The 18,535-nt window shown below is 46.3% G+C and overlaps 1 protein-coding gene across 1 annotated transcript in view; it reads left to right on the top strand.

Annotated features, from left to right (window-relative positions):
• The first annotated feature begins 440 nt into the window (after positions 1 to 440).
• Positions 441 to 18,535, top strand: part of col25a1 (collagen type XXV alpha 1 chain) — a 256,959-nt gene continuing 238,864 nt past the window's right edge. Inside the window, exons 1-2 of the mRNA XM_085965125.1 lie at positions 441 to 463; positions 605 to 631. The gene's annotated coding sequence lies outside the window, so the exon portion shown is untranslated. The remainder of the gene's footprint in view (positions 464 to 604; positions 632 to 18,535) is intronic.

The following is an 18,535-nucleotide window of genomic DNA, read 5'->3' as shown; positions in this document are numbered from 1 at the left end:
GACTTCAGACCAACATATGTGGTTGACTCTTAATGTCCTTGGCGCAGTGTGTTGGTGATTCACCTCACCACAGAGTGTAAGGTGTGGGTTGGTGCTCACTATTACACACATAGTTAATTCTCGGTTTTAGCCGGACCAGCAAGGTGAAGCCACAGAAAAGAGGGAAATCATCAAGCAAATCAGCCCAGAACATTCATAAGCACTTCTAGCAGCTGTTGGCAGTGTGGTATTGGCAGATCACTGTCTGCTCCCTCTTGGATGGGAAGTGGAGCATGGCAGGAGAGGGGCTGGAGGGAATAGGCATCATTTATTTTAATTCAAAATGAGAAAGCAGTATTTGTTTCTTTAAAAATAATAACAAAATGTACTGGTTGTGAATTTCAGGAGTACAATTTGAGGAAAAAACAGTTAATGACTTTCAATTGTTTTATTGCAGGGTCCACCGGGTCCAAAAGGTGACAAGGTTTGTGAAAACATTCATTTTTACAGACACGCATAAATACATTATTCTTTCCTCTGTAAAAAAAAAATCTCTATAAAACAAAATTCCTAATTTCCCTTTGTTTCTGCACTGATGTCAATTAAATGTATTTGTGTTCTTCAGGGTGATCAAGGGGACCAGGGGCCACGGGTAAGTTTTCAACAAAAGCATGGTGAGATTCAGAGGTGTATTGCATGGAGCATTGAGTGCAGTGACTAACAAGATGATGACCTTTTCTCAATAGACTTCTCAATTCCACATCAGTTTCATCGACCAGAGAATGCTCCTGGCACACTCGAGCAGGTTTTAGAGTAGTTAAGATAAGTCTATCAGGGCAGTGATGAAGGGCCAGTTTTGCTACTAATGTCACAAATGTTATGCCTTCCTGGGGGGTAGGAATGGGTGTCTGCCCACAACACAATGTCATTTCTCCCACACATCTCAATCAATGACGTGTATTGGTATTTAGAAATGAATGTTCCTGTTTACAGTACTGCTTGTTCTCCAGCAGCCTGTGATGGTACTGGTGTCTGTACCTGCACTGCTAATCACAGAGTAAAAATAAACCAGAATACACTAGTGGTGGGGGGTGTCTTGGTAAGTATAGTAATATTAAAATGTCAGTGTTGGAGTTGAGTTTAACCACCAGTGGGTTTTGGGCGGGCGGGTGCGCACTCACAGGCCTAATTTTGAAGCCAGTGGTATTTTAACTCTCGGGCCTCAACCGCATGCTGTGGGTCAGCTGCATGCCTTAAATGGGCGGACATCAGCAGCTGGCCAGCTGCTCCTCCTGGCCCCACAATGGAAAGATCTCCAATTATCTTGGAGGGCCTCTTCATCCTTCTGACAGCTGCCGGCAGGAAAGCCACTACGGCTTCTCCACTCAGGCCTGAGCTGAAATTCAATTGGTACCCCATTGACGTAATGGAACCCCGATTTGCATAAATTTACGAGGCTCTGCCACAGTCATCTAACTGTAGTGAGCAGTTAAAATGGTGACCAGCGGGAATGGGGCGGTAAGGCTGAATACTCCCCCCTTCCCCCTGTCCGTCCTCCTCCCCTACCCCACGTCCTGGTCCCATTGCCACCAGGTGGGGTGGAAAAAACAACTTCTGTGGGTGACTACGTACATACACAGAGCGTGCAAGGGAGGTGGACAATGCTGTCTTTTAATTTCCATGTGTGTTTGATTATACAAGTGTTAGAAGAAGGTTTTCTGCTCTTTTGAGATGTCAGCTCACTTAAATTAAGAACTTCTGTGTGTTATTAGATCTGTTAACCACCAGAGCCAAATGTTCAGCTTTTATGTGTCCTCCAGCACTTTGTAGTATGATTATTTTTTAAAAATTAACCTTTGGCCATTTACAGTCACAGCATGTGGATTGTAACAGCATGTCTTTGATTCTTGTACACTTGCAGCTTACCAGATCTCATGTGTTTCTCCAAGGGGTGATTCTAATTAAAACAAACGTTACGGTTGTTAATTTTCCAAAAATATGGTATTAGCCCATCTCCAGCTCTTCCCCTCCCTCAAATTAGCACGAAGCAATTGTACATCCTCAGAAACACTAAATTAAACCAATAATTCATAATTATATCTATCTGTCAAATTGTCAAGACCTGAGGATAACATTAAACTGTCCTCGTGCAAAAGTCAAGGCCAAGAACTGCTTAAACGCTAAATAGACTTAGCGAGCACTGATCAATTACCTACTGGCTGCAGTTCAAACAATGCTAATCAAGTTCAGTGCTGTTATCATTGGGAAAATATCTTGATAAAGGGACTGTCAGTCCAAATGGAGACCCCAGCGCCAGACTGAATGACAGATTTTCAGTCTATTAGGTTGACAATCGTCAGCTTACAGCCATTACAGAATTTGATTTGTGGTCTTGGTGCAGTAACAAGACACTGACCACGTTCATTTACCCATTACCCGAAACACTTTGCCCAAGAGCATTTGAACCCTGATTTCAATTGGCAGACATGGTTTCCTTGTAATGTAACGAACATCATTAAAAAGGAAATGAGAGAAGTGCATGGAATATTGATTAATTACCATTTTTGCAAGTAAATGATAGACTGGCAGTTTTTAAAGTGGGAGAGATCATAGTGTCACAGGACATGAGTCTGCTGTGCAACTTGCTGTGTTTATCTACAGTGTTTGAAATGTTAACTGAAAAAAAACAAAATAATTTGCACTTACATAGCTCCTTTCACATCCGCTGAATGTCGCAAAGCGCTTTACACCCAAAGAAGTATTTTTGAAATGTAGTCACTGTTCTAATGTAAGGAATGTGGCAGACAATTTGTACATGGGATAGCTACAAACAGCAATGAGATAATGACCAATTAAACTATTTTAGTGTTTTTGGTTGAGGGATAAATGTTGTCCAGGACACTGAGAGAACTCCCCTGCTTTTTGAATAGTGCCATGGGATCGTTTGTGTCCACTTAAGCAGGCAGATGGGTCTTCAGATTAACATCTTATCCAAAAGATGGCACCGCTGATCGTTTAGCACTCCCTCAGTACTGCACTGGCACATCAGCTTAGATTAGAAACATAGAAACACAGAAGATAGGAGCATTGGAGTAGGCCATTCTGCCCCTCGAGCCTGTTCCGCCATTTAATGAGATCATGGCTGATCATCCAAATTCAGTACCCTGTCCCTGCTTTCTCCCCATATCCCTTGATCCCTTTAGCCTTAAGAAATATATCTAACTCCTTCTTGAATATATTTAATAAGTTGGCCTCAACTGCCTTCTGTGGTAGAGAATTCCACAGGTTCACCACTCTCTGGGTGAAGGAATTCCTCCTCATCTCAGTCCTAAATGGCTTACCCCTTATCCTTAGACTGTGTCCCCTGGTTCTGGACTCCCCCACCATCGGGAACATCCTTCCTGCATCTAGTCTGTCTAGTCCTGTTAGAATTTTATAAGTTTCAATGAGATCCCCTCTCATTCTTCTAAACTCTAGCGAATATAAGCCTAATTGACCCAATCTCTCATCTTACATCATTCCTGCCATCCCAGGTATCAGTCTGGTGAATCTTCGCTGCACTCCCTCCATGGCAAGAACATCCTTCCTCAGATAAGGCGACCAAAACGGCACACAATGCTCAAGGTGTGGTCTCACCAAGGCCCTGTACAACTGCAGCAAGACATCCTTGCTCCTGTACTCGAATCCTCTCGCTATGAAGGCCAACATACCATTTGCCTTCTTAACCACCTGCTGCACCTGCATGCTTACCTTCAGCGACTGGTGAACAAGGACATCCAGGTCTCGTTGCACTTCCCCTTTTCCCAATCTATTGCTATTCAGATAATAATCTGTCTTCCTATTTTTGCCACCAAAGTGGATGACCTCGCATTTATCCAAATTATACTGCATCTGCCATGCATCTGACCAATCACCCAACCTGTCCAAATCATACTGGAGTTTCTCTGCATCCTCCTCACAGCACACACGCCCACCCAGCTTTGTGTCATCTGCAAACTTATGTGCTCAAGTCTCTGGATTGGGGCTTGAACCCATGACCTTCTGACGCCGAGCTGAGAGTGCTACCAACGAGCCTTTTCCTGATCAGCCCTCCTAGAAAGGAGGGGAAATCACTTTTGACGCTGCACCTTCTGGGAAACTTGCAGCACCTCCACCCTCCCCAACTCCACACCCACAAGCAGCCATCCTGTGCCACATTTCCCATCCTCTCCTTCCCCTATTGGGCTCCCAGGACACTGGCATAAGCGCCTACTGAAGAGATGTATATGAGTCAACCCACCCTGACCCCAGATACTCCGGCAGAGTCAGGAGCAGAGCTCAGCAGCACTCACTCCATCGCACCTACACCAGTGGGGTGCTGCTGAGGACTTTTGGGCCACAGATTTTTATAATGGCAGAAGGGTTATACCATGTGATGCATAATATATAACATAATAACAAGGGAAACGTTTTCCTCTTAATAACCCTTTCCTAATAGCTGTAAAGGGACTTCCTCGAGGAAAGCTGCCTGCTGCTCAGGTACAGCTTTGTGGAAAGTACAAAGCCATCTACAGCTTTCATTTCCTCAGGCAGTTGAGTGATAAAGTGGTCAATTTTCCTGTGCACTACACCCTGTCTGTGCCTATTTCTGTGACACAAAACAGAGGGAAAAGGCACGGTGGCCCATTGCACTGGGTTTACATCCCGTTTGTGCTTCATGTGACTTCTGGTCGCAGATCAGGTGAGTACACCACATAAACGTTGCTATTTCAATTTTATTTTAATGAGCAGAACTGACGTCATTGAGCCCTGCATGTCAGCTTTCTTCATTTCTGCTGGTCACAGGTCATGTGCAGGTTGTCCCCCTCTAAACTAGGCATTAAGTTCCTTTATGCTGCAGTTCAAATGCTGAATAATTTAAAGAGATAGGCAACATTTGGTATAGAAAGTGAAGATTTGATTTTTGAGCACTCTGATGAGAAAACTTATAAAGTTTGCTGTTGTAGTGGAGCTGCACTACGGGTAGGACCTTCCAAGACTACCACCTCCATGGAAATTAAAATCAGGAGAGATGTATAAATGCTGGTCCGATATCTCTCGTTTTACACTATCGCCCAAAGTCAAAATTCCGCCCCTCCCCTGCAGCCCCTGGCATTAAAATGCAGTGGAGCGCGCTTCCAACAGGCAGATCGGAATCATGGGAGAGAAATCGCAGCAGCCATTTTTAGGAGCAGAGTTACGGCAGAGAGTCATTGGCACATTTTACATAGAAGTCTGACCGAAAATGGACAGTTTTTCTCAGGAAAAGTCCAGGCTAATATCTACGGTCAAGCGTAAAGAGTGGTGACTTAGCTGAGGTATTGGAGGCTGCCAGCACCTGTGGAACCAAACCGCAGCAGGGATTCAATGCCTTCAGGAGGCAAATGGGGAAAAACAATTAAACAGAAAATGTGTTTCTCATGAATCATCTGCTTAGCCATGGTGATAGATTCAGAACTTCAGGCTGAGGTTAATGATCCCACATGTGCCTTTTTACGGCTATTATCAGATGAACAAGGAGAAATAAACATGCGCTTTACGAGTGCTGACTGGAAAATATAATGAACAAAGAATCCTACTTTATATTCATATCTAAACTAGCTACACATTCACATCTAATTAACCCAGTGAAATAGCATTTAATGCTTCTTTATATTTATTATGTTCAATTTTTAAGTGTAACAGAATTGCCTCTCGCAGTTTCATCTACCTAGAGTTCCTAATTATCATAACAATATCTAGACTAACATTAGTTGCAATGATATGCCCTGGAAACATATCTGTGGACTGCAAACTCTGAATAATTTTAATCCAACTCTTTTATGGGCGTATTGTTATTCAAACCATACACAACACATATCATTAAGATGCAACTAATTCACAACTCCTCATTCATTGCAAGTTTGGATTGGACCCTATCTTCTCAATCTGTCTGAATGTGAAGTATAGAAAATCAAATAAACCACATTCCAGACCAAAACATCCCCCAAAAATGCATAATTAAAACACAATGACCTAGAAATTCGGTTGGTAGCGCCAGCGATTAGCGCCGAAAGAGCCCGAGAATTGGGGCATTACCCAGTGTTCGGGCGGGTGCAGTGAATATAGCGCCACCTCCCATATTGAGTATTCTTTTAGCGCCGGCGCTAACTCTTTGCGCGCGCCCGCGGGCGCAGGCAGATCATGACGTCATTTCAGTGTGCAACGCCTTTTTGGCGCCCCGGACCGGATATTCGGTGGCGCCCGGAACCTTTGCGCCTAGCGCTGTTAGTGACAGTTCGATGGAACGTTACCAGGCCCTTCTCGTAGTCGGGGGGCGCTATTTAAAGGGGACAGCTCTCGTATAAAAGCTGCAGCCACTTGGCCTGTTCATTGTGATCGTTGCTGGAGAGAGTTGGCGAGCTACTGTGGAGCAGATTTTTTGGAATTTAGCCTTAGAATACTTGGGACCTTCAAACCTGTCCGGAGCAGTTGGAGTGCTACACCTAACAGCGTTCTGACCGACTGGCATCGGAATGGGAGCTGCTTTGGATGGCAACGTCCACATGGCCGGACACTGTGAAGGGGCAGAGAGACGGCGGGAGAGAGGGCCGGGATTGGCCAGAAGGAGGAGGGGCAATGGAGGTCGGCCAATCCAAGGGTACGCTGCGAGGGTATTCAGGCAGCATGTCTCATACCTTGCAATGTCGGAGGAGCAGTGTGTGCGAAGGCTCCGATTCGGGAAGGAGGTTGTAACTGAGCTGTGCCACCTGCTTGCTCAGGATCTGCAGCCGCGTCTACGGTGCAGGACCTCTCTGTCGGTGTCCGTTAAAGTGACTGTTGCCCTCAATTTCTATGCCACCGGATCCTTTCAGTCAGCCACTGGGGACATTGCGAATATCTCTCAGTTTGCAGTCCATTGTTGCATCCGGCAAGTTACAGCTGCCCTTTATAGATGAAGGCGTCAATTCATCACCTTCCCTCTGAGCCTGGAGAAGCAGGCGGAGCGCGCGCAGGGCTTCGCTGCTATTGTGGACTTCCCCATGGTGCAGGGGGCGATTGATTGCACACACGTGGCTTTGCGGGCGCCATTGCTCAATCCTGAGGACTTCCGCAACCGCAAGGGGTTCCACTCCCTCAATGTGCAGCTGGTCTGTGACCACCCCCAAATGATCATGGCAGTCAACGCCCAATTCCCAGGGAGCAGCCACGATGCCTTCATCCTGCGGCAGACCTCAGTTTGTGACCTTTTTGAGGGGCCGGCTCGCCCACGAGGCTGGCTTCTTGGGGACAAGGGCTATCCTCTCTGCCCATGGCTCATGACACCACTCCGTTTGGCCACCACCCCAGCAGAAGAGCTGTACAACAGCAGCCATCAGGCGACCAGGAACATTGTAGAGCACACTATTGGTGTGCTCAAACAGCGTTTCCGCTGTCTGGACCATTCGGGGGGAGCCCTGCCGTACTCGCCGGAGCAAGTGGGTCACATCGTCGTCGTCTGCTGCAGGCTCCACAACTTGGCGATTCGACGCACCCAGCCAATGCCAGCTGTCCCTCAAGGTCCAGCAGAGCAGGCGGACGAGGAGGAGGTGGAGCAGGTGGACGAGGAGGAGGAGGAGGAGGAGCATGCGGACGAGGAGGAGGAGGAGGAGGAGGAGGAGGAGGAAGATGGGAGGGCTCCTGAAAGTGGAAGGGCCATCCGTCAGAGGCTCATCAGGACTCGGTTCCAGGCCCCTCTGGCGGAATGATGGGTGTCATTCGTCCTGCGCACTTTGGATCTTTGAAAGGCTCTGAAGGCCAGCATGACTGTAAATAGTTACGTGTACCATTGCAAATTAAAACTTTTCTTTATTGTCACAAAAGTCCTTCCTTCCAGCATAACAACGTCATGTCAACAGAAACCATAACTAACAAAATAACAGTTAACTCTTCGGCAAAGCCGCAAAACTAAACAAACCATTTCCAACAATCACAACAGGTGAGGGAGTCCTTGAATTTGGCCAAAGAAACGTCTCTGCACCTCCCTCTACTGCTGGCCCCTTGATGGAGAACGACTTCTCTTTCGCGGTCGGCCCCTTCCCTCCCTGCTGCTCCTACGTAATTGAACCCCAGTGGCGGGGTCAAGGCTGGGGGACGCCTGCTGACTGTGTGGAAGCGCAGAAGCCCCTGAGGGACGGCCTGGCCGACCTCTGGTCTTGGAGGGTGCGGACGCAGGATGCTTGATCTGAGCATGGCTGGAAGCAGTGTGCCCTGCAGGTGGTGGCAGCTGCACTGCAGACGTACCAGCGCTGGCATGAGCAATGGTCACCTGCCGAGAGAGGACACCTGCACCATGGTCGGACGACACACTGGCTCTCTGAGGGGACCGGTTCGGCTCAACCGCCACAATCGCCTGCTCCACTGATTCCTGGCCTTGTATGGGACTGGAAGGGCCCGGGGTGATCCTAGCTGATGCAGATAGGGTGGCTGCAGTGAGAGTTCGCGTTGCCTCAATCTGGGTGTGGACGAGGCCAGCAAGTGACTGCGTGGCAGCAGTGAGGACCTGTGTGGCAGGTGCCAGTGCTTCAGAGAAGCCCTGGACAGTTCTTTCCATTGCTTCGGACAAGGCCGGAGCAGTCCGTTTCACTGCCTCGGACAAGCCCTGGACAGACCTTTCCAGGGATTGTCCGAGGCTCTGAACAGTCCTTTCCATAGCAGCCTCGAAGCCCTGGACAGTCCTCTCCATAGCAGCCTCGAAGCCCTGGACAGTCCTCTCCATTGCTGCCCCGAAGCCCTGGACAGTCCTCTCCATTGCTGCTCCAAAGTCCAACACACTCTTTGCCAGTGTTTCTATCGACTGAGGCATCCTCCCCACTGCAGCCATCAGCTCAGTGTGCCTGTGCCGGGCCTGGGTGCTCATTTCAGCAAGGCTACGCACCTCCTCTGCACTCTGTGCAGCAGTCATCACTCCCTGCCTTGCCCTCCGGGGAGCCGGTAGCCGAACTTGCCTACCCCCCCTGCGCTGCTGCATGCCGCTTGTTCCAGCAACTGGCTCATCAGCAGAGCCCCCCCCCCCTCCCCTCCAGGGAACTACTATCCCCAGTCTGCAGATGTGTACGCTCCCCTGAATTTGGAACGGATGCTCCGGCTTCCGCCTGATCCTCGCCTCCGGAGGCACTGGCACTGGCAGCTTCAGGGTGCAGATCCCGAGTTGGTGATGCAGCATCTGAAAGCAGGGAGGTGGAAGAGTGGCTTTAGCAAAAGGTCAGCTTGGCGGCAAGGCATGCCAGATTGCGGCAAGGCTCTGACATGGCTGCACACTGAGAAAGCATGCTGGCGGGGGGACCAAGTGGAAGGAGACAGCTGAAAAAGGTGAGAGCCTTACCCTCGCTATCGAGAAGGGGGTCAGCAGCTGCAGTGGTAACAGGACCACTCAGACGTCCTCCAAGAATCTGGTGCACTCTCTCCTCGAGATCCGTGAGAGTGACCACTTGTGGAGGTCCGCCACTGGTTCGACGCTGGTCCTTTCGGATCGTCACCAGCTTGGACTGCAGGGGAAAGAAGGGGAAGCTCTGTTACATGATGCCTTGAGAGATCATCTCATGCCCCCCATGGTGCAAGAGCCCTTACATGATGCCTTGAGAGACCATCTCATGCCCCCCATGGTGCAAGAGCCCTTACATGATGCCTTGAGAGATCATCTCATGCCCCCCATGGTGCAAGAGCCCTTACATGATGCCTTGAGAGATCATCTCATGCCCCCCATGGTGCAAGAGCCCTTACATGATGCCTTGAGAGATCATCTCATGCCCCCCATGGTGCAAGAGCCCTTACATGATGCCTTGAGTCAAATGTGCATGTGTGTGCCCAGAAAGGGCCATGGGTGCTTGCTGACAGATGGCCATTGGGGCATCATGGCAACAGGGTGCACGAAGTCAGGTGCAGATGGAGGGAATCAGAAGTTTGCATAAACAACACTCACCCTAACGACCCGAGTGAGGTCGCTGACTTTCTTCCTGCACTGAACAGGGCTCCTGGTCGCCATGCTGCTGGAGTTGACCCTCTGAGAAACATCCCTCCAAGCTCGGCGGTAATCCTTTTGATTCGGCCTCCTGCCATTGTCAGGATACAGAACATCTCGACGGCGCACCACTGCAGACACCAACTCCTCCAGAGCCTCAGTGCTGAAGTGCTCTGCTCAATGTCTCACCTTCTCCATCCTGACCAAGTTTTTTGCGCCAGAGAAGGAAGAGCGCCGATTCTGAGGCCTACAGGGTGTTGAGTGTGGAAGCTGAGGCTGACTGACCCACCCCCTTTAAGAGCCGGCCGGCGCCTGGAAGTCTCGTGGTTATCGGTAATTGAGATCACCTGCACTGCGCCCGTCCGCACCGATATTGGGTAGCGCCGGAAGTTTTGCGCCTTAGGAGGCCCGTGCAACGTCTGAATTCATGCCTCAATCCCCTTTGGGGGCGATGCAACCCAATATCGCGCCAGGCGGCGATAAGTTTCGTCTGGCTATAAACTTTGCGCAGCGCCAGTTCTAACGCCTCAAGCGGGGCGATACCCAATTTCTAGGCCAATAGGTGTTAAACTTTTGACTGAGAAGTGTGAAAGAAACAAATTTAGCACATTCCAGACTCCCGTAAACTGTTGGATTTTTCTTGATGCTTGATAAGTGCAAGATAATGGGAATGTCCTGTACTATAATACACTCTGAATTATTATGTCCCTTTTGGGGAGTATCCATACAGAAAGCGAACACAAAACAATCACAGAAATTTTAGCACATATCTAGTACATGAGAGGCAGGAGACAGAGAGTAGGAATAATGGGCACCACTCTAATTGGCAGAATGTGACTAGTGGCATCCCACAGGGATCTGTGTTGGGGCCTCAACTATCCACTGTATTTATTAACGACTTGGATGATGGGATAGAGAGCCACATATCCAAATTTGCCGATCACACAAAGATAGGCGGCATTGTAAGCAGTGTAGATGACAGCATAAAATTACAAAGAGATATTAATAGATTAAGTGAATGGTCAAAACTGTGGCAAATGAATTTCAATGTAGGCAAATGTGAGGTTATCCACTTTGGATTTTAAAAAGATAGAGCAGGGTACTTTCTAAAGGGTTAAAAGCTAAAAACCGTGGAAGTCCAAAGAGACTTGGGGGTCCAGGTACATAGATCATTAAAATGTCATGACCAGGTAAAAAAAAATCAAAAAGGCTAATGGAATGCTGGCCTTTATATCTAGAGGACTAGAATACGAGGGGGTAGATCTATACAAAACCCTGTTTAGACCACACCTGGAGTACTATGAGCAGTTCTGGGCACCACACCTTAGGAAGGATACATTGGTCTTGGAGGGAGTGCAGCGTAGGTTTACCAGAATGATACGCGAACTTCAAGGGTTAAATTACGAGGAGAGATTACACAAACTAGGGTTGTATTTCCTGGAATTTAGAAGGTTAAGAGGTGATTTAATCAATGTTTTCAAGATATTAAGGGGAACAGATAGGGTAGATAGAGAGAAATTATTTCCGCTGGTTGGGGATTCTAGGACGAGGGGGCATAGTCTAAAAGTTAGAGCCAGACACTTCAGGAGTGAAATTAGGAAACACTTCTACACACAAAGGGTGGTAGAAGTTTGGAACTCTTTTGCGCAAGACACTGACAGCCGAACTGTCAAAATCAATTTGGACATGGCCCCTTTAAGGAAACAGGCTGATGACACTTTATCAAATAACATCATCAGACTTGCTTCCTATTAATTGACTGGGAACCTCGCAGGGCGGGCTTAAGAAGCCCACTCAACATAAAATGTTGTTGGAGGCCGGGATCCAGACAGATGCAAGGTCCCCACACACCATGGACATCGCCCGCCGCGGGTCCGCCGAGGTTGGAAAAATCCAGCCAAGTATGTGGGATGCACTTATACAAAAGCAAAATACTGCAGATGCTGGAAATCTGAAATAAAAACAGAAAATGCTGGAAATGCTCAGCAGATCAGGCAGCATCTGTGGAGAGAGAATTAGAGTTAACGTTTCAGTTCGATGACCTTTCGTCAGAACTGGAAAAAGTTAGAGATGTAACTTATTTTAAGCAAGTACAGAGACAGGGAAGTGGGGCGGGGGGTGTGGGGGCAGGAAAGAACAAAAGGGAAGGTTCAACAATTTCAGACCATAACCTCGGCCCCTATTTGTTTTCTCTCACATGGCAGCTGTTGATGATTCTGCCATTCTCATTTACACCTCCTCTAGATCCATCTGTTGGTTCTTTACTTGTCCCATTACCATCTCCTTTTGCCTTGTGCCATCAACCCTTTTGTCATTTAATCTCTCCTGCCTTCCATCCTATCACAGACCTTCCCTTTTGTTCTTCCCTCCCCTCCCCCTTTCCCTGCCCCTGCATTTGTTCTTCCCTCCCCTCCCCCTTTCCCTGCCCCTGCACTTGCTGAAAATCTGTTACATCTCTAACTTTTTCCTGTTCTGACAAAAGGTCTGCTGAGTATTTCCAGCATTTACTGTTGGAATCACTTGCTCAACTCACATTTGAGTGAGGAAAGGCAAGGCTCTGTTGGTGTGTATTCAAATACATGCACCAAGATCTGATCATGACTTGGGAAAACTTTAAAAGACAGCAAAAAATAACAAAAAGATTGATTAAGAAAGGGAAGATAGATTATGAAAGTAAATTAGCAAAAAATATAAAAACAGATAGTAAGAGTTTTTATAGTTATATAAAAAGAAAAAGGGTGGCTAAAGTAAATGTTGGTCCCTAAGAGGATGAGACCGGGAAATTAATGGTGGGAAATATGGAGATGGCAAAAACACTGAATGAATATTTTATATCAGTCTTTACAGTAGAGGACACTAAGAATATCCCAACACTGGACAAACAGGGGGCTAAAGGCGGGGAGGAGCTAAACACGATCAAAATCACTAAGGAAGTGGTACTCGGTAAAATAATGGGACTCAAGGCGGATAAATCACCTGGACCTGATGGCTTACATCCTAGGGTCTTGAGGGAAGTGGCGGTAGGGATTGTGGATGCATTGGTAATAATTTTCCAAAACTCCCTAGACTCGGCAAAGGTCCTGGCAGACTGGAAAACTGCTAATGTAACACCCTTATTTAAAAAGGGCAGTAGACAGAAGGCTGGAAACTATAGACCGGTTAGCCTAACATCTGTGGTTGGTAAAATTATGGAGTCCATTATTAAGGAGACAGTAACAGGACATTTGGATAATCATAATTTAATAGGACAAAGTCAGCATGGTTTTATGAAGGGGAAGTCATGTTTGACAAATTTGCTGGAGTTCTTTGAGGAAGTAACATATAGGGTGGATAAAGGGGAACCAGTGGACGTAGTGTATTTAGACTTCCAAAAGGCATTTGACAAGGTGCCACACAGAAGATTATTGCTTAAGATAAAAAATCACGGGATTGGGGGTAATATTCTGGCATGGATAGAGGATTGGCTATCTAACAGAAGGCAGAGAGTTGGGATAAATGGTTCATTCTCAGATTGGCAATCAGTAACTAGTGGTGTTCCGCAGGGGTCAGTGCTGGGTCCCCAACTCTTTACAATCTTTATTAACGATTTGGAGGAGGGGACCGAGTGTAACATATCAAAGTTTGCAGATGATACTAAGATGGGAGCAAAAGTAGTGAGTGAGGAGGACATAAAAAACCTGCAAGGGGACATAGACAGGCTAAGTAAGTGGGCAGAGATTTGGCAGATGGAATACAATACTGGAAAGTGTGAGGTTATGCACTTTGGCAGGAAAAATCGTAGAGCAAGTTATTATCTTAATGGCAAGAAACTGGAAAGTACTGAAGTACAAAAGGATCTGGGGGTCCTGGTGCACGAAACTCAAAAGGTTAGTGTGCAGGTGCAGCAAGTGATTAAGAAGGCCAATGGAATGTTGGCTTTCTTTGCTAGGGGGATAGAATATAAAAATAGGGAGGTATTGCTTCAGTTGTACAAGGTATTGGTGAGACCGCACCTGGAATACTGCGTACAGTTTTGGTGTCCATACTTAAGAAAGGACATACTTGCTCTCGAGTCAGTACAAAGAAGGTTCACTCGGTTAATCCCGGGGATGAGGGGATGGACATATGAGGAGAGGTTGAGTAGGTTGGGACTCTACTCATTGGAGTTCAGAAGAATGAGAGGCGATCTTATTGAAACATATAAGATTGTGAAGGGATTGGATCGGGTGGATGCGGGGAGGATGTTCCCGATGATGGGTGAAACTAGAACTAGGGGGCATAGTCTTAGAATAAGGGGCTGCTCTTTCAAAACTGAGATGAGGAGGAACTACTTCACTCAGAGGGTGGTAGGTCCATGGAATATGCTGCCCCAAAAAGCTGTAGAAGCTACATCATTACATAAATTAAAAACAGAAATAGACAGTTTCCTAGAAGTAAAGGGAATTAAGGGTTATGGGGAGCGGGCAGGAATTTGGACATGAGTCTACGTTCGGATCGGTCATGGCCCTGTGGGTAGCGGAGCAGGCCCAGGGGCCATGTAGCCTGATCCTGCTCCTATTTCGTGTGTCTAATTCTGTTAGATTCAGGAGATGGCTCTGTGATAGTGGATTGGCGGTTAGGATCAGATCAGCCATGATCTTATTGAATGGCGGAGCAGGCTCGAGGGGCCGATTGGCCTACTCCTGCTCCTATTTCTTATGTTCTTATGACAGTTCCTGACTGTCATGTCTAATCATTTAAAAGAGCTGACAGGATATTCCGCTTTTTTCAGGTAGTGGAAATGAAAAGGTAGTACAGTGGAACACCTGAAGGGTTTTAAAATTTATAATTGAATGTTTAAAAATTTGGCTGCACTTCCACTGCAACTGGCTTATGTTCCTGGCAGCATGGGACTACCTCTCACAAGCAATTTCCTGAACACCTCGAGAATGCCAAATCTGGACCATTAAATGAGGCACAGTATCATTTACAAACCCAACTCAAAGTCATTCTGTTCAAATAATTCTTCAAATTTGTTTTTAAGTTAATGTTGTAAATTACTTAACAAGGCCCAAATATTTTTTAAATGTTAGCTTCTATTTGAAGTCAATGCAATACAATCAATGCTAAGAAGTAGCTAGACTCCATGGGCATCTACTGTCAGTGGAGCTTGTTAGATCACTGTTTCACACAAGAAAATTATTTACTTTCAAGGCTCCACAAAGGAGACCTTAAAAGTGACTTTTTAAAGGAAATTCCCCACTCTTTGTAGTAAGGCATAGATAAGTGATTAAAATTTAAATTACTTAACCGTTGAACTTTCTCTTTCATGACACCTTGTAAATATCTATAATTGATCATTATCAGCAATTAACAGTTTTTGAATATTACCACTTTCACGAGTGGATAGTTCAATGTACGACGACATCAATGGATGCATCACTGAATAGGCTGTAGGTTTGTGTCCATGATTCACTCACACAGTGAGTGACGTGTTGTCAATCTCAGATGGGCTTTCCAGAAGAAGACTCGGAGGGCAACAGTGAAAATCATAAGGCATCAAACCACCCTACACCCACACTCCTATTAAATGGGTATAGAGCCGTCACGCCAAAGGTTTGGGAGCAAGTAACCTGGTTCGTCTCGATCAGGGGTTTGTGCCTGGTGCAGGAGAGGGAGTAGAAATAGTACAATGAGGAGAAATTGAAATAATAGACCTTTCTCCCACTCGAAGGCTCAACAGAGGGAACCTTAAAAGGTGTTTTCTTTAATAGAGATTTGCTGCTTTTTGATTTGTTTTGAAGTAAATTATAGATAAATGCTAATCACAGCACTATCGAGCTGTTCCTGAGTGCAAAACGTAAGTCATAGAGTCATAGCACAGCCCATCGTGTCCGCGCCAGCCATCAAGCCCTGTCTATTCTAATCCCATTTTCCAGCACTTGGTCCGTAGCCTTGTATGCTATGGCGTTTCAAGTGCTCATCTAAATGCTTCTTGAATGTTGTGAGGGTTCCTGCCTCTACCACCCTTTCAGGCAGTGAGTTCCAGATTCCAACCACCCTCTGGGTGAAAAAGTTTTTCCTCAAATCCCCTCTAAACCTCCTGCCCCTTACCATGAATCTATGCCCCCTGGTTATTGACCCCTCTACTAAGGGGAAAGTTCCTTTCTATCTACCCTATCTATGCCCCTCATAATTTTGTACACCTCAATCAGCTCCCCCATCAGCCTTCTCTGCTCTAAGGAAAACAACCCCAGCCTGTCCAGTCTATCTTCATAGCTGAAACGCTCCAGCCCAGGTAACATCCTGGTGAATCTCCTCTGCACCCTCTCCAAAGCAATCACATCCCTCCTATAGTGTGGCGACCAGAACTGCACACAGTATTCCAGCTGTGGCCTAACTAGCATTTTGTACAGCTCCATCATAACCTCCCTGCTATTATATTCTATGCCTCAGCTAATGAAGGCAAGTATCCCATATGCCTTTTTAACCACCTTATCTACCTGTCCTGCTGCTTTCAGGGATCTATGTACATGAACACCAAGGTCCCTCTGATCCTCTGTGCTTCCTAGGGTCCTATCATTCTTTGTGTATTCCCTTGCCTTGTTAATCCTCCCAAAATGCATCACCTCACACTTTTCAGGGTTAAATTCCATTTGCCATGGTTCTGCCCATCTAACCAACCCGTCTATATCATCCTGTAGCCTGTGGCTTCCCTCCTCGCTATTTACCACTCCACCAATTTTCGTGTCATCTGCGGACTTACTGATCATACCTCCTACATTCATATCTAAATCATTAATGTACACTACAAACAGCAAAAGGACCCAGCACCGATCCCTGCAGTACACCACTGGACACAGGCTTCCAGTCACAAAAACAACCTTCGACCATCACCCTCTGCCTCCTGCCACTAAGCCAATTTTGGATCCAATGTGCCAAATTGCCCTGGATCCCATGGGCTCTTACCTTCTTGACCAGTCTCCCATGTGGGACTTTGTCAAAAGCATTACTGAAGTCCATGTAGACTACATCAACTGCACTACCCTCATCTACACACCTAGTCACCCCCTCGAAAAATTCAATCAAATTGGTTAGACATGATCTCCCCCTGACAAAGCCATGCTGACTATCCTTGATTAATCCTTGCCTCTCCAAGTGGAGACTAATTCTGCCCCTCAGAATTTTTTCCAATAATTTCCCTGCCACTGATGTTAGGCTCACTGGCCTGTAATTCTGGTTTATCCCTACTACCCTTCTTGAATAATGGTACTACGTTAGCTGTTCTCCAGTCCTCTGGCACCTCCCCTGTGGCCAGAGAGGTTCTGAAAATTTGTGTCAGAGCCCCTACAACCTCTTCCCTTGCCTCACACAGCAGCCTGGGATACATCTCGTCAGGGCCTGGGGATTTATCCACTTTTAAGCCCACTAAAACCGCTAGTACCTCTTCCCTCTCAGTACTAATTTGTTCAAGTATATCACAATCCCCCTACCTGATTTCTATGCCTACACCGTCCTTCTCCACAGTGAACACAGATGCAAAATATTCATTTAAAACCTCATCTACATCTTCCGGCTCTACACACAGATTGCCACTTTGGTCCCTAATGGGCCCTACTCTTCCCCTGGTTATCCTCTTGCCCTTAATATACTTATAAAACACCTTGGGATTTTCCTTTATTTTGCCCGCCAGTGTTTTTTCATGCCCCCTCTTCGCTCTCCTAATTTCTTTTTTAAGTATCCCCCTGCACTTTCTGTACTCCTCTAGGGCTTCCACTGTTTTTAGTCCTTTGTATCTGCCAAAAGCCTCCCTTTTTTCCCTAATCCATTCTTGTATATACCTTGACATCCAGGGTTCCCTGGACTTGTTGGTCCCACCCTTGACCTTTACGGGAACATGTTGGCGTTGTACACTCTCTATTTCCTTTCTGAAAGACTCCCACTGCTCTGATGTGGATTTTCCTACAAGTAGCTGATCCCAGTCCACTTTGGCCAGATCGTGCCTTATCATATCAGAAACCTATTTTTAGATGTGTGGGCCTCATCTACTACAAAGTTCCAATTTTCACAATCTAACATTTTCAGTGGTTACAGATGTTTAAAGCAGATTCAAAATTAGAAATTGTTTGTAAAAGAATCCATGATTATTGCTGCATCAGGTATACTTTCCATCCCCGACACAGACATATTGGTCATCCACTCTGAAATCTCTGTTTTGCAAGATTCTTCTTACAGGACAACACAGCCCTTTCGAGGGACTCACAGTCCATACCAATTTCAGCAAGCAAGATGATAAATAGCCACGAGTTAAAATAAGAAAACACAGAAATGCCATTGTTAATATTTTGTACCAAGTTGTAAATAATTAATGTTAAGTTAAAGCCTATGCTCAGCATTGTACATCATGGCATCTTATAACGGCAAACCAGCCTAACTGATCAATACTGAAGATAATTTTTGCAGATGATGAACAATCTTGTCTCCAATGGAAAATGATTGTCATAAATATAAATGAAATATGGGCTCTTAACTGACTTCTGCTTCATCTCTGGAACGCATGTCCTGTGTCAGTGACTTCAAACGATTTTGAGATAGAAACGG

The sequence above is a fragment of the Somniosus microcephalus genome, chromosome 2 (genome assembly GCF_052327205.1).
Source record: "Somniosus microcephalus isolate GS21.2 chromosome 2, FLI_Smic_1.0, whole genome shotgun sequence".
Taxonomy (NCBI): domain Eukaryota; kingdom Metazoa; phylum Chordata; class Chondrichthyes; order Squaliformes; family Somniosidae; genus Somniosus; species Somniosus microcephalus.
Note: the sequence above shows the minus strand (reverse complement) of the source record. Positions and strands in the feature narration are given on the sequence as shown.